The sequence below is a fragment of the Coturnix japonica genome, chromosome 5 (genome assembly GCF_054131305.1).
Source record: "Coturnix japonica strain WE chromosome 5, WE-NBRP24, whole genome shotgun sequence".
NCBI lineage: Eukaryota > Metazoa > Chordata > Aves > Galliformes > Phasianidae > Coturnix > Coturnix japonica.
The window spans coordinates 19,149,694-19,172,838 of NC_140667.1; the positions used below are offsets into that span (position 1 = coordinate 19,149,694).

The window sequence follows — 23,145 nt, forward strand, 5'->3', positions numbered from 1 at the left end:
TCTCAGATTACTGAAACAGGCCCATTAGTATTTTTGGCCTCTAGAATGTCTGTTTATGATGCTAATCCAGGTCCTGCAAAAACACTCTCCACCAGGTAACTTAAAAGATGAAAGTCAAGCTAAACAACAGACTAGCATCAACAAGAAAAAGATAAAGTAAAGGTGAAGGCATGGACAAAAGAAAGGCTGAAAATGTTTGGGAATAATGGAAATGAGAACATGATGAAAAAAGAGATGAGAAAGGGAAAATGAATACAAGGCTGTAGAGGAGAAGCGCATAGGAGGAAAAGTGTTGAAGCCTGGCATAAGGACTAAGGGGAGACTAAAAACAGCAGCTGGCAGTAGTTCAAATCAAACAAGGCAGCATATGCAAGGGGCGCAGTACACTGGAAACTTCCTTCCTCTTGGAGATTACATACCTCAGTAATCTCGGTAGATTACGGTAGAGTCTTCCCTGCCTTTCTTCTGGAAGCTCTCAATCTACAGATTAGGACCCAAACTCTGAAGCACGAGGTGATCTAATTTGGCTTTCTCTATGGCTGTCATTTCCCAACTGCTACTGTGAACTCTTCACAGAAGTTTTCAAAGGCAAAACTCTAGAAACTCTAGATTTTGATTTATTTTTTGGACTGGGAAATCTGATACTGAGCACTACCCCCTAAACGACTAAGAACATCAATAAATCAGATTTTCTATGGGTCTAGAAAATTCCCCAAATCCTCAGTTCACCTAGACAGGGCTTAGCTCTGCTGAGGCAGGATCTCATGCAATTTGAATCCTTTTTCTAAAGCAAGGCCTAAGCTCCATTTTTCAAAAATAGCTTAAAAGCACTGCGTCTATTTCACACTGAAAGACAACGAGAAAAGACTGCACAGTTGCTCTTCAAACAAATGTTGGCAGGCTTTTCAAGCTACTGATGACCATATGTTCTTGCTTTCTTGAATTGTTTGCAAATACAGCACACAAATGCATGTCCACGTTGTCTCTGACAATTAAAGAATCATGTGCAGCCATGAACGCATCAGCATCTACATACTGGACAGTCTGGGAGTCCAGCATTCCAGACTGCGAATTAAAGGAATGTTTAGGTTTTGCACAGACATCATAAGACAAGGTTCTAAGTGGGGAAGTATTATATATATAACAAAATCATATTCCTGATTATTGTATCTGTTTTGATGGGCTAATGAGTCTTAGCAGGTATAAGTCTCAGTAAGTTACAAATGTCAGCTTATCAGCTATACCCCCTGCATGGTATATAGCAGAAAACAATTTGATACATGGGACAAAACAAGAAAGAACATAAAGACAGTTCACCTGTCACCTATCCAGCAAAAGCTTAAGAACCTGTCTAACCCTTCATAAAGATATGCCCCACAATAGTGTTTTTCAAATACTATCTTCCAAGTCACTGCTTTTGTTTCAAGACCTTCACAGAAGCACAATTTTAATGCAGATATTTATGCAATTAATCAATTGGTAAACATTGAACTTGCTGTATTGGCAGTAACTATACCAGTACTAACAAGAATGGCAATTACAAGGAAAATGATGGAAATACAGTAGGTATAAGGAAAAGGGAACTCACCAGAGCTGAGGCAATCCTCCCTGGCAAGCAACCTCCAAGAGATGCTGCCTCAGTGAGGGTCAGCCCTTAAATGAGGTCTCAGAGGAGGTGGAGTCGAACTCCACCCCTCCAGGGAGCACAGCTACATAACTTTCACCTGTGCTCCCACAGCTGACCCCACACTTGCCTCAGCTGATTAATCAGTGGTTCACACTGTGATTACCAATCTCCCATACAACTTGCCAACCATAGCTAAATTTCTTTTGATGCTCCTTGTTACAACTGGGATTTTCAACCCTTTTACCTGCTGTGCTGTGAATTCTGCTTCTTCATGATTTGTAACAGAACAGGAAGAAACACAATCCAGCACACAAGAAAAAAGATAGGGTGGGTTTTTCATCATTCTATTTGCATATGATTAGTTAAACTCTGTTTATATTACTATACAAACAATAGCCATAAATCTCTTGCTGAATAAGTATTCATCAGAAATACTGACTACTGTTTAGAAATGCAAAGGTATCACAGAACGTCCATGTAATGAAAGCACAATTTTAATTGTATAGTGTCTCTAAACTTGTCCAATCACATACTAAGGAAAACAACTATGTTCCCAGGACAGCATTCTTTCCACTAGGAGTCTGTTACTATATTTTACTTTTCAAGCAGAAGCAGTATAAACCAAAGAGTGTCAAACTAAGGCTTCCTTATTCTCCACTATTCTTGTGAGAAATCTCTCTGATGTCATCAGGATTATTAGTGCAACACATCAACAAAAGAAATATGGATTATAACCTAGCCCACAATTACGCTCTCACATACTGCAGAAAGTCTATAACTTTCACAGAGAAGCTCCTTGAAGGCAAACTTCCTTATGTAATACTGAGATAAACCGTACCAAAGAGATAAGGAGCACAGAACTAAAACTAGCACATAGTAATTTACCAAACTGATACTTGTCAAGAATAGACTGATTTTAAATTTAACTGTTGAAATCAGTGCCCTTGAATATGCAAACCTTTAGATGTGGTGCATCTTGGCACTGCAAACTGTCTTGTTTTCACCATCTCTTTGAATCAGAGATAGAAAGAGATTTTCATCAGTTTCATTTTGTTCCATGTTGAGTTTTGCATACACTCTGCAGAAGAAACTTGCTTTAAAAAAGACTGAACTCAAAGACCTCATGCACCTTAAGTGCATGCTCTTTCCAAGTCAGGATGCTTAATTTTGCCTGTTTCCATAGATTGACGACATCCCCTTTATCTGCATTCTCTTTTCTCTCTGTACTACAGCACAGCAACACAAGAAAGCTTTTTAAGTCTCCAGGAACACCACCCAATTTTACTCAGTGCATCAAGAAGAAATGTGCAGTGTTAGATAGGAGCTGCAAAATAAAGCATTGAGACACTTCTGTGAAATAAATAGCCTTCTAGTCATTCAAAATGACTACTCCTTAAACCACTCCATACGGGGAACTTGCAGCTGCATTCTAGACAGCATTTTCTTCAGTGTGAAAGTTCATTTGCTTGTTTGTGAGCAGGCAGAATGGTATCAATTTATTAGCCAAACCAGAAGTATAAGGTTAGTCTATAGCCCTATGATAATAATTAGAAAATCAAAAACATTTACTCAAAAGCTTCTTCTGACAACTTTAAAGACATGTTGCATTTCATACACCATTTCCTGAGCTGTCACTCAAATTGCTATCATTGATACTTTATCACTGTCTTCACCTCTCGTGTCAAAGCTCGTGTACTCAGCTACCTCTGAAACAGCTTCAGAGAACCTTCTCAGCAAACATGCTTACCAGAGATAGCCTACATGATCAATTCTACCAATTCTTACTTTGTTTCCCCACAGTACTTAACCAATGCTTCCAGGCTGAGAATATTACGTTAACATGTAGGCATGTACATGACCTCCAGCTCACATTAAGCTGCAGAGCTTATACATTTTTTGTTGGAACAAGTTCACCTTCATGTCATATAATAAGCAACTGTCAATCTTTTTTCTTCCAGCCCACATCAGGTTTTTCCAGGCTAAGCTTTTCTGCAAGGCAGAACTACCCACACCTTAATCTGTAAAGAAAACAAAACTCAGTTTGAAAAAAACCTTTCCTTTGTATTGCCCACATATAAAGAGGAAGCCAGTATAACCACTGAATTAATAATCTTGTTGATTGATTAAAAACTTGCAGGTTATGTGCATGAATACATGATATTTATGCTAAGCAGCATTCAGAGAAAATGAGAAGAGGGGAACACTTCTTCTAGGGCAGTGCAAAAGCCTAAGTGAAAACAAGGGGGAAAAGTGAAGCTCCATATTAATTTTGTAAATAAATACACGTTTGCAATTTACTGTATGTGTGAACAAGTCCTAAGAAAATGAGATTTCCACTTACTTGGCCCCACAGGACCTGAAGAAGGTTTGTATAACACAAATGCTACAAAGAACACTAGCATAACTGTAACCTTACAGAAAGGAAAGCATATCCTTTCTGCTATCAAATAAGCAGCAAGCATTGTCCATCAGCTAGTCAAAGCTGACTGCTGGTATCTAATCTGTAAACAGAATGGGAACACAAAGCAGAAACATTTGCAGGGTGCCCAAACCTTCTTGTGATGCTTACATAAATAGGAATAGGTCATATTAAGAAGCATTTCTGAAATACAGTAGGTAGAATTAACCCATTCACATCTAGAACATGTTTTTCTTCAAATGCTTCCCAGTAAAGGCTTCTAGTATCTTCTTTCCACAAGCTGAGCCTTCAGTCACAGTGCGAAGTTGATTTGAAAGGCTCACCCACACCACCTGAACTGTTTTCTGTACCATAAAAACAGCAATGGATGGCAATAATCTGCAAGACATGTATACTTACAAGATGGTATGGAAGGCTGGACCAGCACAGCACCAAGGCATTCTTATACTAAAACAAGAAAGTAAATAGAACAGCTTTCTAACCAATAAAGTTTTAGCTGCTACAAATTCCTGACTGGAAGTCCAGCCTTTGTATAAGAGCCTTTATTATGCAGAAAGCAAACACTTTGTAGCTAGGGGACAGAATATGTTTAGAATTAAGTCCACGATAACCAGAAGACACCCACTGGCCTAACACACTAAAAAAAATAAAAATCCAACAGCTAACTCCTTACTGTTTATCACCAATAAAAGCTCAATCCTTTAGTCTTTAGAAATTTTAGTTAAAACGAGGTTCATAGACATCAAGTTGAACAAATCACAAATGGAACCACTGTATAACATGAGATCCACAGCTACACTAAAAAAAAAAAAACAACCAAAAAACCATAATGAAAAGATCTAGCAAAATCATATCCTTCATGCTAACTGGGTCTCACAAAGCATTTACCATTTGCCACGAGGTTTTTGTTTCTTGTTCTCTTCATTCTCCAAGATTAGGACAAGTTTTGAGTGTATGACAATTTTTATCTATACTAAAGTGACAGTATGATATAATCTGATCTTCCTTGCCTTATTTACCATATGACACACACTCAGTCCTTTTAGTCACACAGTATCTCAGTTCCAATGTCTGCTCCTGGACAGATAGTCCTCTGAGATTACCGTTTATGCTCTTTATGCTCTTAGAAACCTAAAAAACAAGTGAAAAATCTAAGCTTTAATACTACCAGATGCTCAAGAATCATCCCGTTTTTTTTACACAAGTAAAAAAAAAGAGACCTTTTTTTTTTTTCAGATCTCTGAGTACAAGACAGAGAGCTCCATGACTTAACTGTTAAGGACTGTTGCATGTATTATTCTTGCCACACATGGGGCTTAACTGAACAAAAAAATTAGTGCATCACAGCCTCTGAGACTTCATGTCACAATATGTCACTAAAAGCACAGCAAAAACCATGGGTGAACAGGATCATATATGCATGTTGTAAGAAACTCACCACTATTAAACTACAAGGATCTTTTCATTCTTTACAAGATCTAATAAGAGAATGGCCAGAATTGTACTTTTTGTTCAGAAGATACAGTGCTTTGCTTCTAAGGCTTATATAGTTTGCCATTTACTTCTAAAGCTGTATACGATACATGTCTGTCCTGTGGCCTGCAAGCAGCCTGGCACAGCTCACAATGTGGCTCTCTCCTGCCCTGTGTTATCCAGGCAGTGGCTTTGCACTGGGTATGTACCCATTGCTCAGCAACAACCAAATCACTGATGTGTGATCAGCACTGTGTATGCTGGAACCAGGGCATGGGGAGGGCACAGTGCAGTGCAGACTCTGCCTCTCGTGCTCATCAAGTGCTCAGTCACATTGAACTCTGTGTGTATTATGCACGGCATGAGCTTGTACAGCCTGTCAAGAAAATGCAGTGATTGCCAATAGTAATATTTCAACCTATTTCATGGCAACTCAAAAGAAAAGGGAATCCAGAAAAAAGAAAGATCCTGGATAAAGGAAGAGTGTTCAGTGAAAAATGGACAGATGAGTACTTTTTTGTCAAAACAAATAATATGGAACCATGGTTAATTTGTAAGGAAACTCTGTCAGTTTCAAAGATTACAATTTGAAAAGACGTTATCTCCAAAAAACATGCTGCCAAATTTGGTTCATATCAAGGAATGCTTTGTAAAGACAAAATAGTGAAACTGAAAAAACATCTGTCATCTCAACAAAATCTTTTGTAAAACGTTAAAAGTCAAGCAGACACTGTTACAAAAGCTGGAAACGTGGTGGCAAATCTGACTGCAAACCAATCAGAAACCATTTACTGACAGTGAGTTTATTAAGCAATATTTGAAAAGCATGGCAGCTATAATGTGTCCTGATTAATGGATTTTTCTAAAATCAGTTTGTCTCACCAGACTGTAGCCACGTGAAATGAAGAAACAGGAAAATCTAGCAAAACAAATGTGGAGAGTAAAGCTGCTAATTTCAAATGTTATGCTTTGGTAATAGATGGAAGTTCTGATAGCACAGACATAGGTCAACTTGCCATTGTGATTAGAGACATTGATTATGAGATATTGTCACTGAAGAAATGGCATTTTTGGTGACATTATGTATGGGAAATTGGTAATCACAGCCTGAAACTCTGATTAATCAGCTGAGGCAAGTGTCGGGTCAGCTGTGGGAGCACAGGTGAGAGTAATTTAGCTGTGCTCCTGGAAGGGGTGGAGCTGGACTCCACCTCCTCTAGACTTTATTTAAGGGCTGACCACCACTAAGGCAGCATCTCTTGGAGATTGCTCCTTGGTGGAGGTTGCCCCAGTGTTTCCTTGGAAAGGCATCCATATTGGTGAGTTTTTCTTTACAAATCACCTTTTGAATATTTGTCATCATTTTTGTTACCATCTTCATATCATTCCACTCTACATATTAAAAGACACAAATACATCTCTTGATTTGCATGAAGCAGTAAAAATTACATTAAAGTAATTTTCTTAAACAATTGTCAACATACCTGGTATAGCTACTGGTGGCACCCCAGCAATGGTGGTAAAAAAGAGGGATTTATAAAATTAACAGAACATGACACAATTGCCCTGGCATTTCATGTTTGATGAAATATCCCTGCATTGTACATCTAGAAAATTTATGTGAGAAAGCTTTAACGATCATAGAATCATAGAATGGCCTGGGTTGAAGAGGACCACAACAATCATCCGGTTTCACTCCCCCTGCTATGTGCAGGGTCACTAACCACCAGACCAGGCTGCCCAGAGCCACATTCAGCCTGGCCTTGAATGCCTCCAGGGATGGGGCATCTACAGCCTCCTTGGGCAACCTGTTCCAGTGTGTCTCTGAGTGAAAAACTTCCTCCTAACATATAATCTAAATCTTGCCACCTTAGTTTAAAACCATTCCCCCTAAGTCCTATCACTATTCTTAAAACCAATTATAGGGACATAATTTACTTTTCTGAAGCAAGGTGGCTAAGTCAGGGGAAAATGTGAAAAGGAAAAAAAAAAAAAAAAAAAAAGCAGATTTTATGATTTTCAAAATACAACATAGTCATTTATAAATTCAAAAGGAAAAATTATTCTAGAACTTGAAGATGAAAAATGGCTCATTGATTTTGCATTTTTGGTGGATTTGACCACTCATATTTAAATAAGTTAAGCATGCATCTTGTAGGCAAAAAACAATTTATCTGTGCTATGTTTCAAATCATAACAGCATTCAAAATGGAACTTAAATTATGACAAGCTCACGTTACAGCAAATAATGTCATGCATTTTTATGTTTTGACTACACACAGTTTTGTGAACAGCAAAAAAACATACAGCATTGTATTCAGTTTTGATAAAGGAATTTAAGATTAGGTTCAAGATTTCAAAAAAATAAAAAGAAATCAACCAGACATTCAACTCAAAATAAAAATCGATCACGTCTCTTTAGTATCTCTTTAGACTTTTATAAGACTTATCTTAACAGAGAATAACAACTTGTGCTGTTTTCAAGGATGAATCACAGGAGGAGTAATATTACAAATATCTATGACGAACACCTTGAGAACTCACTGAGAATTGCATCCACATCCACACTGATGTTCTAGTTTCACAAAAGCACCAAATACCCCACTAGTTTTATGTTTCAGTTGCTCTCCATCTTATGTAAAAAATAAATAAAAAATAAATAAAAATAAATAAGTAAAAAATGCCCAATTGGGATGTCACCTGAAGTACAGGATTCTAAAAACGGTCTAAATCCTCAAATTAACCTGTCCTAGAGAGGTCCTGTTGAAATCACAGTTTATCTTACTCAAAACTGAAAAGATACTGAGTAGACTAGTAAGTCACAGTCTCCTTGAGAACATGCTTAGAATGGCTTGGGTAGGAAGAGATCTTAAAGATCAACCAGCTCCATTCCTCAGCTGTAGACAGGTTTGCCAACCACAAGATCAGTCTGCCCAGGGCCTGAATAACTCCAGGGATGAGGCATCCACAGCTTCTCCAGGCAACGTTTCAGTACCCCATCAGCCTCCGAGTAAAGAATTTCTGCCTAACATCTAACACAGTTTTCTGCTTTTTTAGTTTAAAGCCATTCCCCCTTGGACTATCACTATTGGACAGGGTAAAAAGTCAGTTTGCCTTCTGTAAAAATGCACTCGTTCTAATCCAACAACCTTTATGTGAGGTGCAGAACCAACAAGTAACTGGATTTCATGACTGCTGATGGGCAAATTTTACACTTAAAATCTATAAAGCAATATAATGAAAAATGCTAAGCCTTTCTGCACAGCTCTTTTTATGTCATCCTGTCTTGACACACAAAGGGCCCTGTTGTCTGAACAGTTATAACCAGTACAGAAAGCTACTACTTCATTTAAATGCAAGGGCATTCAGTGTGCTTTCAGTTCATTGCAAGCAGACAAACTTTGCTAAAATTCAAGAAAAACTGCTTAGCACTTTTACAAAAGCAGACTAAGGATTTGTAATGTAGTCATTGTGGTTCAGCTGGCATGAGCCAACTTACACACCAATATGAGTTTTTAACATAAGGCTGTTTGCAATGGCAGCAGTCCCAAATGCCATTCTTTGACCTTCCCCTAACGCTGGCAGATAACCACAATTTTCAAATGTTGGTATAAAAATGTTTGCTTTGTATTTCCAGAGAGACCAAACAAAGAATTAACACTGCGATTGTAGACACAAGGCCTATACCTCTAGATCCTTGCAGCTTCTAGAAAGAGTTCACTGTTCCCAAACAACCTGCAAATGTTATAGTCAACTTTCAGCGAAGATGCCTTGCCAGAATCCACACTAATCTCCTGTCTCTTCATCAACTCTGAATTCAAGCATTTATCTTCTGCTTCCTCTTCTCCTATCACATAACTTAGAAATGTCTTCTTAAACTGTTGAAAGAAATAAGCCTGTCTATTGCCTAACTTATCCCATCATTCTGTGAACACTCAGAAGAAAGTACTACTAAAACAAGGATGGTTTGGAATTGGTTCATCTCTGAAAATATACATCACCTAATTCTCAAATCCCTTGCAAATTTTGAAGTTACCATTGTAACTGATGTGAAAACGATACTTAGATCTGGTAGCATTTAATACCTACTTTGCAGTTATATAGGTGAAATGTTCTGCTATGTGCCCATGGCTATGAGAAAACCATGATGGCTAAGTAGTTTTACAGACAGCTGGTCACCTGGAACAGTAAGCTGCACAACCAAACCCTTGCTTTTAAAACTCTTACATGCCCTTTGTTACACTGACACAAGCAGATAAAAGCAGTCACAGGAACACTTACTTATGCGCATAAGTGCCAGCAAAATCAGGCTCTGAGTTAAAAGAAGAATTCAGTGCATCATTTTGCTCTGTGTGAAATCTCTAGAGAATGCCATGGAAAACCGAAAAGCAATTGCTGAACTACTGGTAGCAAGCACTCAGCAGCACATTCATACTGCTTCAAGGAAGCCGGAGTGACTGTGTCATGTGCTCTGTACCATCGAGATCACCTGTTTTTAAGCTACCATGTTAACTTTTGCTGAAAACTGCCACGATCTGCCTAGACACAAACAAATATCATGCATGTGACTACATGGGCGCTGACAAAGCAGCAAAGAGGGCTAATGTGCAGGAGCATCGTCGCAAAACACAAATCCGGAGAGTGGAACAAAACGATGTAATGGTTTATTACTACTGTTCACTTTTTCCCTTGTTCTGGAAAGGACAGAATCTATTCCAACAAACTCATCATTCAGGCAGTCTTTAGCGATGTTGTTTTGTGAGTTGATTGCTTGATCTACAACCTCATATCAGACAAGAGAACGCTTTTATTACTATTATTTCATACAGATATTTCAACAGAATCAAGTGTTTTTTGAAAGAGTACAAGGCGTTTCCCAAAAAGCCACATAAAGACACACACTTTCTGATCTTTGGCTCTTACACTCACTTCCTCCACTTCAAGAATGGAGCAATTCAAAGACAGAGCCAAGTCTCCTGGGACAGATGAACAGGCATACAATATTAAAATGAAGAGTGCTTGCAAGTATGTTTTATTTGGGACCAGAAAACTAAGTTTAATTAACCAGCTAAGTGTACTGAGCAGTTTATAGGATGCAGACTACTTGCAGGCTCTCATCCCAGCCATTCCTAACTCCTCATTATAACTGCTGGTCCAAATAATAGCAATGTTTTGTGAGTAAAAGTGAAGTAACTGGTATGAGATCCAGATGCCAGCTTTCATAGAAACTGAGAAAGAAAAAGCAGGGTTTTAAAATGTGGACCTAGGAAACTGAGACCAAACTATTACACAGGCTACTAAACAGCTTTAAGTAAAAGCTGGCTTCCTTGATTACCTGTCTTTAACTCATAGAAATCAGTTTGTCATCAGGCAGAACGTTATTAAGCACTAAAAGAATACTAACAGATTTTGTCACTGTCAATGAAAGTCTTGGATTAACTGCAGAGATTTCTACTTTTCTCTACTCTACTTTCTCTACTTCCAAAGTGGTAGAATTCTGCTTTCTCAATCAGTGTATTCTTATGGGATGAATGAAAAGCATAATAAAAACTAGGAAAAAATGGTAGCTTTTGGAACAAATCGAGATCTCTTCATCAAATACTTGATCATTTGGTGGTCAGATGACAAAACTGGAACCTGTTTGTAATTTTGTCTCTGGCTTTGAGTGCTTATATTTTTATTTATTTTAAAGATTTAACTACAGAGGTGCCTACCATTGTACACTGATGGAGTTCTTAGCTCAGCACATCCTCAGTATTCCCTGGGGAATTTAAATGACACCATCATGCAAACAACCAACACTTAAATGCAACACGAAACTAACCTTAAGCTGATCCAACCTAACACTGCTTCAGAAAGAAATGCTTCATCCCACTCACTCTCCTTCACTGCATCACATCCCTCCATTCATCCTCCATGCAGCAATAGGGCTGCTGCCTCAGCTTTCAAAATTGATGGAAAACCAGTTAATTGGGAGTGTGGATTAGTCATCGTTGGAGGAACAAAAAAGGGACCATTTTTAATGGAAGCTTGCTGTTAGTTTAAATGCAATGTGGAAATGTATCTTCCTTACCAGGGTTTATAGAATTTCTCTATGTAATTGGCTCAGTCATATCAGTATGCATATTTTAAAACCATGGGCGAGAAAGTATTAAATGGAATTCAATTCCTTTGTTACAGCATGCTGTTTTTGTCAAAATCTCAAATTTTATCAAAGAAAAAGATCAAGCCTCAAAAAGAACAGTTAAATACTAAGTTTTCCAACAGTTTTCCCACTGAAAAAGCAGAAGCTTTCTTCCAGCAGTTAAAAAACCAAATCAACTCAGATTGTTATATAAGATACAGAGAGCTGTCCCAGCAAACATTTGTACAAATTGCTTGAAATTCTAATGTCGCTCTTAATAGATATAACAGCTGGTGATTTAGAAAACTCCCTTACATATTAAAAACTACAACCAATATTGTTTTCTGTGCACAGAGATAAACATCCTGCTCAAGAATATGATCTCCTATTTAAAAACAAAACCAAACATAAGGAATAAAAAGCACTCAGTATGGTTCTGAGACACATATGTGGCTGCATTGCATATTCCCTGCCTACACTGACAGTGTGGGAGCTCTGTTAGTCATCTAATGCGCATATTTGCTTGGCACGATGCCTCTTCCTTCTTATGCAGGTAAGAAAGACGATCATCAGTTCATTGTATTTTTACACCTTCTCTGCATGTTCATGCTTTGGTATGACCAGGTCTTCGCAGTTCAAATTACAAACTCCAGGAAATATTTCACTTCAAGGTACAGCCCAAAGTCTGGAAAGCTGTTAAGTAAGTGTGAAGATAAGGACAGTATTTTAAATTCACATTGCTTTGACATTTGTTTTTGTGGGACCTAACAAAGTGTTTATTTTCAGAATAAGGACCTTCTTTGAATAGTAGCATAATTTAGTTTTGTTTTTAACACTAACATAGGCTCTTTTACCATCTTAAGGGGTAATATAAGTTCTTAGCTTGCTTTAACTGTCTTCCTCTGCCTCCATTCTGTACAAAGCTGGAGCAGAATCTGAATTTAGTTATTAAGTAAGGCTATCGTAATATCTCCTTGACCAAACTACAACAAGATACTTGGTAGGTTTACAAAGATCTCATTCTTCCAGCATCCCAATTTGACTTAAACCATATATAACAAATATAACAAGGTGTGCCCTTTTAATATCAAGGATGAAATCTGAAGAGGAAAGGAGAGAAGCAGAATCTCCAAGCATCTTGATACTGCCAGGCCTTAAAGGAGCAGCACTTCTATCTTCCCCTCCCAATGGCATTGGATGCTGCAAAAGATTTTACTATGAGATACTTTATGTTACAACCTACTTCGTATAAAATTAATGTTGCACATATTCAACTCCTTTCTGGCACATAAGGGGAGCAGTGCTTTGAGGGAAGGTAGTTCAGGCTGTTTCTCAGGTAACTCAATGTGAATCCACTCAAAATTGACTACTGTATTTACATCAAGTCATCTCATATTGCACCTCTTGCTGCAGAAACTGGCCAGGCCAGCCTTCAAGGGAAGTTTGGAAAAGCCTTGCAGGACCCTCTTCTAAACCCTCCCTTGCACTTTTAAGTACCATAGACAAGATGTCTCTGATGTTTATGCTCCAGAGACACACAAGTCAGGATTTCTGAGAGCTGCAGTACTTTGGTACAACATCTCCTTATTGCAATCTGCAGGTTAGCACTTAACCAAAAGAAACAGCTTTTGGCAAGCAGGAGTTCTGAATATGAAGGGTCTACTCTAATCTAGCAGAGCTCTGCCTTTAAGTTCCATGATGGTAAAACAAAAGAAATATGTGGGAAGCATCCGCTGTAATCAACTGTCTCAAGTTAATTAGCAATTAATTTAGAGAGCTACTAAAATCTAGCAAAAATGAACCCTGAGAGATTCTGGTCACAGTTACACTGATGCAAATCAAGATTAGCTCCTAGAGAGAACATCAATCTCCATGACAGTTACTTCAGATTTACATCTAGCTCCTCTGAATTTGTGTACTTGTTTTCACAGCCGTGCGGGAGATCTGTCTCAACACAAATGAGCCCGGCTTTCCCGCAGATTCTACAAGGTGCACAGACTAATATTTCTGTAAAAATCTAACCTCAGTGAAACCTCTGCTCTGATGGAACCTCAGCCTCCCATGTGGCAGAACAAGCAGCTACAAGTGGTCATAATATTCTCTTTGTCTATACACATCCAGGATTGCCTTGATCCCAGTGCAACACCTTGCACTTGGCCTTGCTGAACCTCTTTAGGTTCTTGTGGGCCCAACTTTCAAGCTTGTCCTTAAAAATCAACTTTCTATATATGTAAAGGAGGTGATTATCTTCTGGCCATTAGCATTGCATCAGGTGACACACACTGCATCTGCATGCAATAAATTTAATATGAAAAAGGATAACCACTTACTGCCACACAGTCCTTCCAACCAGCTCCACTCTGGTCTGCACCCCCACCTCTGTAAAACCACCACTTCCTCCCCCTTTTGTCTCTTATGTTAACTCTTGGACTAAAAGGACATAATGCTTCTTCCCAACCAAACTAATTTCAATCCAAGTACTGTAGCATTGTTTATGAAATTCTAATTCAGGTAAGCAAATCTTTGTATGTTTTTGGGTGAGGCAGAGTACAGGCCATAAATAACAAAGGGCAGAAAGAGATCACATGCCATATCCAAGTGCTGTAATTCTCAATTCAATACGATTCCAATGAGCTTGCCAAATGGTCTGTGGAAACACTACAGAAAAACACACAGACACTTTTAGTAGCTAGATTCCTCTTTGCATCAAACTCATTTGCCTGACCATCTTTTTCTGAAGCAAAAAAAATCTCCCCATACCAGTCTAACTTTGACAGAATCGGAGGTATTCCTGCCTTTGTTCTACTGTCTATTGTGTTTGCACTGTAGATTCTAATTGCCCCAGCTAGTTTTATCCTCTGCATGAAACGGGCTATCTGAAGACCAGTATCTACTTGGTATTTCTTCATGACCTGATGTAGGTGGGGTTGACAGCATTCCTCAAGATGATCCAAGTAAGCTCACAACACATTCTTCATCCATTCATAAAGACGTTGTAGAATCTATTTCATTTTATATTTATTTTGCTCTCATATACAAAATCACTCTGAAGACAGTTTTGCATTAAACATTAGTGTGAATTCTTGATCTCTCAGCACTACGTCTCCTTCAAAACAGCCTGATCAGCTTATGAGCAAGCATCATGCTAGCAAAGCATATGGCAAGAGCAGAGGTAGCCAAAATTCCCGTGGCTCCCAGCATTTGCAGAGTTCAAATAGCATAAGTCAAGTACATTCACAAATCACTCAACCTGCAGCAGGCTGCATAGAACATGTCATCACTGATACATTTTTGTTCTGGATTGCATTCTGAAACTTCAAACAAGTTAAGCAACTTCCATGGTTAATGCTACTAATTTTGGTGGGGGAGTGTATTTTGTGTCTATAAAATTGCTTCACAAGGGACAATGAAACACTTTAATGGAATCGCTCTTCCCTGCAAGCCCAAGAGCAATCAAATAAACAGCAGTGAGGAGGAAAGGTAGCATTAGACAGTGTTAGTGGATGGAGGAGATAGATGGTTCACAGCCACCACAGATGCCACAAGGCAGTCATCTAGACTCATAATTACTGAATAGAAATCATACTGTAACTCATAACTTTGCCTTTTACATTTTGATGTTCCCCATCACAAAGTGTAGTGAGCAGGATCTTATTGCATAATTCTTCCCTTTCTATAAACAGGCTGAATTTTTAGTACAGAAAGTTCATCTTAATAAGTATTTCCATCAGAGAGCAGACAATTGTCTATTATTTTATCAAATGGCATAGTCCTGTACGCTAAGTAGCCTACTTCTCAGGTTGAATTCTTCCACTCTTGGGGTGCCCACACATCGCTGAAAGGAGCAGAACCAATTATCCCAAAAGAGTGAATGTAGCAACACAAATTAGAGGTGTACCACTGCTGTATGCACTTCAGCTACTGCTGTCACAGCCTTTAAGATTAATGAGTTCTCTAAGGAATACACAGATGTAGTACTCAAAGCAAAGGAAGCTGCTGCCAATACTGTTCTCTTCTTCCTGGTTACTTCAAATCACTTCAAAATAGAGTAACAGCTTTTACCCCACAATAGAGTATCACAATCCTTTCAGACAGAAAGCCACCAATGCTAGATTGCACAGACCTTGATGTTTTACATCTTGCATAGCACAGTCATACAAATCCAGTCTTCTTCCCTCCATCCGAGATGCTTCTGCCATCAAGTTCAACACAAGGACAAACTCAGCTTCATTCCGGGATACCCATCTCAGATTTTCTTGGACCAAGGCTTTTTTGAAGATGCTAAACACTGCATGGAAATAATGACCTCCATATAATTAAAGGAGTGCTTACATTGACCCGATTTCTCACTTTTCCTTTTCCACTCAGTACTTGACAAGATGCCCACAGACACTACATGGCACACACACAGAAACAGTGGTCAACAATACCATTTATGTCAAGTGCCTTCTCCATGGAACTATCTCACAACAAAGAGCTCTGCTTCTGCCTCGTATTCCTTAAATGTGAATGTCTGGCAGGCATAGAGGGGAGCAGAAATACCAGCCACTGTCTCACCTTTTCCAGCTCTTGCTTTTCATGTTATCAATGCACACAAATTATGTTGAAAAGAAATGTCTTCAAAAGATTGCCTTCCAATCCCTTTGCTTCCCAAAAACTATTCCCCACAGAGAATTCCCCACATAGTCTGACTGTCAAAGGCTTAGAAATCCTCAAATAAAATGGATTAAGCACTCAGCATTATCATCAATTAACATCTCCTAAATGATGCATAAGAGATTACTACAGCAGAGAAACTTTAAAATTTATACTGATGTAAGGTATGAGACCAGATCCCTACAAAGAATGACTAAAGGAACTGGGCTGTTTAGTCTGGGGAAAAGGAGGCTGAGGGGAAACCTTATTGCTATCTTCCAATGTCTGAAAGGAGCTTACAGCAGAGCAAGGCTGGTCTCTTCTCAAAGGTGACAGGATTTGGGGAAATGGCCTCAAGTTGCACCAGGGTAAGTTTAGACTGGATATCAGGAAAAACTTCTTTATAGAAAAGGCTGTTAAGTACTGGAATAGGCTCACCAGAGAGGTGGTTGAGTCACCCTCCCTGAACGTGTTTTAAAACTGTTTGGATGTGATGCTCAGTGACACGATTCAGCAGAGGGTTCTTAGGGTAGTATGGTTAGGTTGTGGTTGGACTTGGCATTCTTTAAGGTCTTTCCCAACCTCAGAAATTCTATGATACTAGAACAAGGGATCATTATAATGTAAATGACTATGACTTGCAATAAAGGCTTTAAATAGCCTGACTTGTCAGGAGGATCTCAATACTACTCACCTCTAGATTCGGTAACTTAATGAATATCAGCTATTAAAATCATGCAGTACATGAAGTAAAGAGAGACAACAATCACAAGCAGGTACACACAAAGAGTAAGTTCAGTATTCCAGGAACTGACCTAGAAACAATTGGATGGAATAGTGCAAATGTTTCTTGGAACAATACTGGCTTTAGGAAGATAATTCTGAACAGCTACTGTGACCTGTTAATTAAGAGAGAATGACTTCCATACAAATTGGCTGCAAAGAGGAACAAAAACCTGAAGCAGGTTTTACATATACTGCAGTGGTGACCATCAGCTCATTTCAATTCATTTCTATATAATCTTGGTAGATCACACCATTACACATTATTCTCAATTATATGGGACATGTTCACCTTCTGGTCAGCACACATTGAACTCCTCTGATTTTTACCTTATCTGATACAGGTAATTAGTTCTCCAGTGGTTCTGAACTTCATTAAAACTTTTCCCCAACCCTAGCTTGGTTATTTGTTTCTGCTGAGACACTCACTTGCCATTGATTTTATGCTAAATACAGAATACCCCCAGCTAAGCTCTTCACTGGATTTATTGGTAATGTGATGCATCTTTAAATATTACTAACGTAAGTGATAATATAGCTTCCAGAAAAAAGCACCTACCTTCATACTTGGGACAGCATCAAAAGGAAACCTGCTAATCTGAGAAAATGTAATGGACAAAGAAGGCATCTTGGTTTGAAACCTTTGTGAAGGAAGCTTATTGAGCTCTTTGTGAGAGAAATAAATACACAGCCAGAAGAAATTATAGAAGAAATATATTGAGGGTCTGTTTAGCCTTGAGAAAAGATGACTGACAGAGGACCTGATCCAGGTCTATAAATATCAGAGGTGTGGGGGGCAAAATGGCGAGGCCAGATTCTTTTCAGCAGTGTGTGGAGACAGGACAAGGGGAAATGGAAAGACATTGGAACATAGGAAGCTCTGCACAAATGTGCACAAGAACTTCTTTACGATGAGGGTGACAGAGAACTGGAACAGGCAGCCCAGGGGAGCTGTAGAGTCTCCTTCTCTGGAGATATTCAAGACCTGCCTGGATGCCTACCTGTGCAACCTGGTGTAGGTAACCTGCTTTGGCAGGGGGGTTGGACTTGATGATTTCTGGAGGTCCCTTCCAACCCCTACGATTCTTTGATCCTTGGAAATGACAGACCCAGATGGAATGAGTGAGAGCCATCCACAAAACAGCAGAGATGGGTATTGTTTGAAAAAGTTGAGCAAAAAAATTCATGAACACAGCTATATGATTCTGCAGTCCACTGGAAAAAACACCTAGTTTAGGGACAAGAAGTTATCTCAGAGATATGCTCTTAATTTCTACTTCGATTCAATATTAACACCCCAGAGAGTAAAGCAGGGTACCTTCATAAAACAAGCTCCCAAACAACAGCAGGCACCATTCCATTTAGCATTGGGCTCCCCCTACTCAGTGTCATCAGCAATCTCACAGATACAGATTTACAAATCCACCAGCTAAATCTGCACCTGCACCAGTAGGCTGTGACAAAGCACAGCAAAGCCACAGATAGTGTCATCTGAACCTGATTTTTAAGATTACTTGCCAAGCAGAAAAGAACATTTTCTGAACCCTGGGTACACAGGTAATTGTCTCTGCTCTCCAGCACTATGCCTGAACCAGCATCTCACCACTGACAATTTTTGTGTTAAAACACCTTTATGTAATGTTAAAGTCATATCCAGGATTAACACAGAGCATCGGTTCTCAGTTTAATCTAATGCATACAAATATAACGTAATGTTATCCATTCAAGGATAACAGACTGTGAGAACTGATGTTCTGAGCTGCACAGAATATGCTGCAGATAAAATATTGCTGCTTAATTGCTAGTTCTCTCATTATCTAGCATCACTACAAAACCATACAGCAGTGAGCCTCCATTTGTGATCTGCTGCCCACTGACAACATGCAGAACCATGGCAAACAGCCAGCACCATATTCAGCAGCAAGCTCTACTACAGTTTTCTACTACATTGTTTCCAACCAGGAGATTGAGGGACCAGGGCGCTGGAGTTCACATAGAAAATTCAAAGGAACAATGATTTTTTCCCCCCCCCTCTAAAGAAGTCCAGGACATACACTGCTTTACATGCCATTTTAAGTTCAAAATAAATGAAACTTAAACAGCAGTGCCTGCTTCAATTGAAAATTACATAGTTAAGGACCCAGAGATGTTATAAAACACTACACACACTTGCAGTAAACTTATCACAAAGAATAGAACTCTTAAAAGGTCTGAAAACATGGTTTAAGACAATAGGTAATAGGCTAAAATACACACAGAATTTGGCACCCAACCACTCATGTATCAGGGCAAGTTAGGTATTACACATCTCCCCCTCTAACTAAAAGGAAATGTTAACTATTTTAATTACGTGGCCCTTCTAAATGAAGCGCAGAAATAATCATGAGCAGAATAAAGCAGCCATTCCATGCTTTTCAGTGACGGGATTTGTTACAGTAACTCACTGATCTCCCAACAGTTTCATAACAATGTAGTCACATCTGCAGTTTCACAGAAATTATCACATCTGTGCCAACATTTTATCTTATGAATGTTTTCAAGCTCTGATTACCATATTAAGAAGAGAACTGAAACAAACCAATTAAGTTGTTCCACCTCTCTGGTTCGCTGTTCTCAAACTTAAGGAGCAAGCGCTTTGGTCAGAGTAATGGAATGGTGGCTGTGATCTGTACCAGCGCTTTGCTCCTAACAGAGACAGATACAGCCAAGCTGCAGACTGGTAACCATTACTGAGATGGAAAATGTTGTAACACATGCTTTTGGAGTACTGATATTCAGTACTATTTGTTTAGCTGTTATACTCCAATGCAGCCTTCCCTTTAGCTCACATACTTAAAGAAGTCTATAACGCTGTTTGTTTCTAAATCAAATGCCATCAAAGTAGCAAGAAGAGAAAGAAGACAGCAATTGAAATTATCTGCTTTTACTGACCATGAATCATCTGTAATGCAATGGAAAGCACAGCAGTGACAGCAGAGTAGGAAGGTCCTAGGCTGCAGCAAGTGAGAATTGGCTCAAATGCAGCAGCTGTAGGCATGCACACACACACACGTGCAAGATAAAAAAAAGAAGCTGCTTACCTGCAGAAGGCCTCAGGTAGGCAGAGATCTCCAGCAAGATCACCCTGCCTCCACTGCCAACCCTTAAGTGAGAAAGAGCTGGATCAAGGCTCCAGCCCTCCTGGTCACTCAGGTACATTACACACAGATGACCTTGCCTGCATTGGCCCTGCCTTCCTACCAAGTGTTCAATCACTGGTTCAGGCCATGACTTGCATTTCTTCTCCATCATCTATGATAAAAATACTTACCTAAATCACCCACAAGATACAGTTCAGATCAGAGAGTCCCCACCACGCAAAATTCTTAGCTTACTTTTTCAGCAGCTATGCTTTCATACAACGATTTTTGAAAAAGCTCTTTGTGTTTTTCAAAACGTTGCACTTGTATTTCCTAACAAACTCTAACATGCCATTAGAGACTACTGCTACTGCAGGTGTTACAAACAGAACATGTTCTCCCATTTAAAGGGAGCAGCAAATATCTGCAGGGAAAAAAGTGTTTGTCTCAGAGTAGAAACTGCTGAGACTTATTTTCTGGAGCAGGAAGTTAAGGAAAAATGCAATAAAGCCTCATTGTGAGAGCAGCAAAATGGACAAGCTTGCATACAAGCAACTGAATTTCATGTTAAAGTAAATTTCAACTTAAAGAATTCACAAAAAACATTTAGTAGTAATCACAGCCTCAGGAATTAAGGATTTCCGGTACAGCTTCCTATAAATAGTTCACAAATTACTCAATTTGGAAAGGCAAAACATTTCATTACAAATAGCCTGGAAACTGTAACCAAAGCCATTCCTACAATCCTGGTCTCTACTGAGCGTAGTGAGATTATAAAGCCACCAGCGCTCCAGTGGTTTGCTTATGCCTTCGCTGCACACAAAGCAAATTACCAACCAGAAGTCAAAGCTTTAAAACACCAGATGCAGCTGGCTTGGTATTAAAGGGTTATTAGAGCCTCTAGAACAGACCTGTGTGTGACGTAATGCCAGAGATAATTCTCTAATAAAAGACATTTTCTGAACTTGCATATTCATTGGTTTATAATACCTTGGCAAGGCTTACTGGTTCCAACATGAGTGGGAAATAACTGTGACACTGATATTCAAGTCACTAATAGTGCTAGTTGGAATTGGAATGGTGTAAAATGGATTGGCTATGGCTCCTGTTGAGTTATGTCTGATATTCACAGAATCATCTTTTAGAGACTAATAAAGATGCTCTGCACTGCCAGCTGACTGTCTGCAGGCATGTCTAACATCAGTATTAAATGAGAGACGAAGAATGATTCAAAAACAAGATTTACCTCTTCAGGAAAACATTAACTTTTCCCCACATAAGATAAAATATCTCCTCCTTGGGCAAAATTAGGACAGACTCCAGTCATTAACAAAGAACCATATGGATGCTCTGGATTAGAAAAAGCAACTTCAAGCACAGCCTTCAGAGACTCAGATGTGTGAATACCTCTGCTGTACTACTCAGAGGTGTGAAATGTTTAAGTGTCTAAAGAAAAACAAGAAAATAACGTGCAAGACAAGTCAGCTCAGAGAAGTAAAACCCTACTTTGATATCTATGTTACAAAGGGGGAAATTGAGGACTTACAAAGAAGGAAGCATCCAGCTGTGAGGAATGCTACGAGCTCAATGGCATTGCTGGTGTTTGGCTTTAGTTTGTTGTGTGCAGTTTTTTGTCTGGAGCATGGCCTCCAGAATGAAAGACAGAAAACTGAAAGTGAAGATTCCCATCTACCTCCATTTGCCTGGCTGCAGTCAGCACACAAGCTGTGGGGTCTACCTTGGGTAAGAATCAGCAGTGCTAAACACTAGGACTCACTGGCCTGCTAATAGACTTCTGCGTGATGAAAGGCCAGCAGGAGGAACCCAAAGCATTGACTGGGAGATATGCAGGAACAATAAAATAAACATTACACTTCACCTTCTCCTTGAAGTGATGTATGCATTCATAATGATTTCACTATCTGAATTCATTTAAGTTGTTCCCACTAATCAGGAGATAAGTAAACAATACGGTTACGATGCTCCCTGATGTAGTTTCCATGGAAATAAATAGGAAGCATTATTTTCGGAGCAACTGACACATACATTAAACAGCATGTACACAAATAATTAAACCCTCTGTTAAGAAGCTAGTAGCATGCTTCTGTCTCAATACAAAACAAAGTATGCACAAACTTACTGTTAGTAAACACAAATGGTACTGCAAGCTTTAACTGAATCTTTTTGGATGCAAAGTTTCTAGTTTCTGCTTCTAAGAATGCCCAAAACAATACGCGTAAGTTATGAGAGAATAAAAACTGACCCAAAAAGAAGTGCAGATGAAGTAATTAAAGGTTATCAAAGGAATCCAAATGACTTCCCCTTGACAAAAAACATCGCTTTCTGGAACATTTTAACTTCAGTCACAACTTTAGAGTCTGTTTTCATTCACAGGCTAACATTAAATTTCTTGTAATAATACTTCAACTTCCTTTCACAATGATTTCACCGTTTTCACAACACACATACTCTAATGACCAGTACTTCCACCACTATCTGCCATACATAGGTACAGTAAAAACAAAGGAGTAGACATCAAGAGGACATTTAACCTAGACTTCATATGACTTTTACAGATTAAAGTATTTACTTTTATCATGCTTTTGTTAAAATTCATCCTGCATTCATTTTGTTTGCTTTTCTTCCTCATCTCCTACAGGTTCAGATGTAATTTTCTCAACTTCTACAATTATATGTGGTTATACTATAATTTCTGTCTAGGAGTTTAATGTGGGGTAACTGCTGGAAGAGTAATCATTATTATTTTGTCTTCTACATCTTGTTCTGTAGAAAGGTGTGTGTGTATAGCAATTAAGCTTGGGAGTTAATATTAGTAAATTTCCATACATAATTAGTTCTCCATTTCTGAACAAAAACATTTATTTCCTGCATCTCTCAGGGTCACATAAGAATAAATGGCAGGATTTGCTCTCTGCCTAATTATAAATAGAAACACACTCTGCAA

General features: G+C 38.8%; 1 protein-coding gene across 17 annotated transcripts in view; it reads right to left on the reverse strand.

Annotated features, from left to right (window-relative positions):
• PTPN5 (protein tyrosine phosphatase non-receptor type 5) overlaps nucleotides 1-23,145 on the reverse strand; it is a 74,293-nt gene that overhangs the window by 45,960 nt on the left and 5,188 nt on the right. The window lies entirely within an intron of this gene.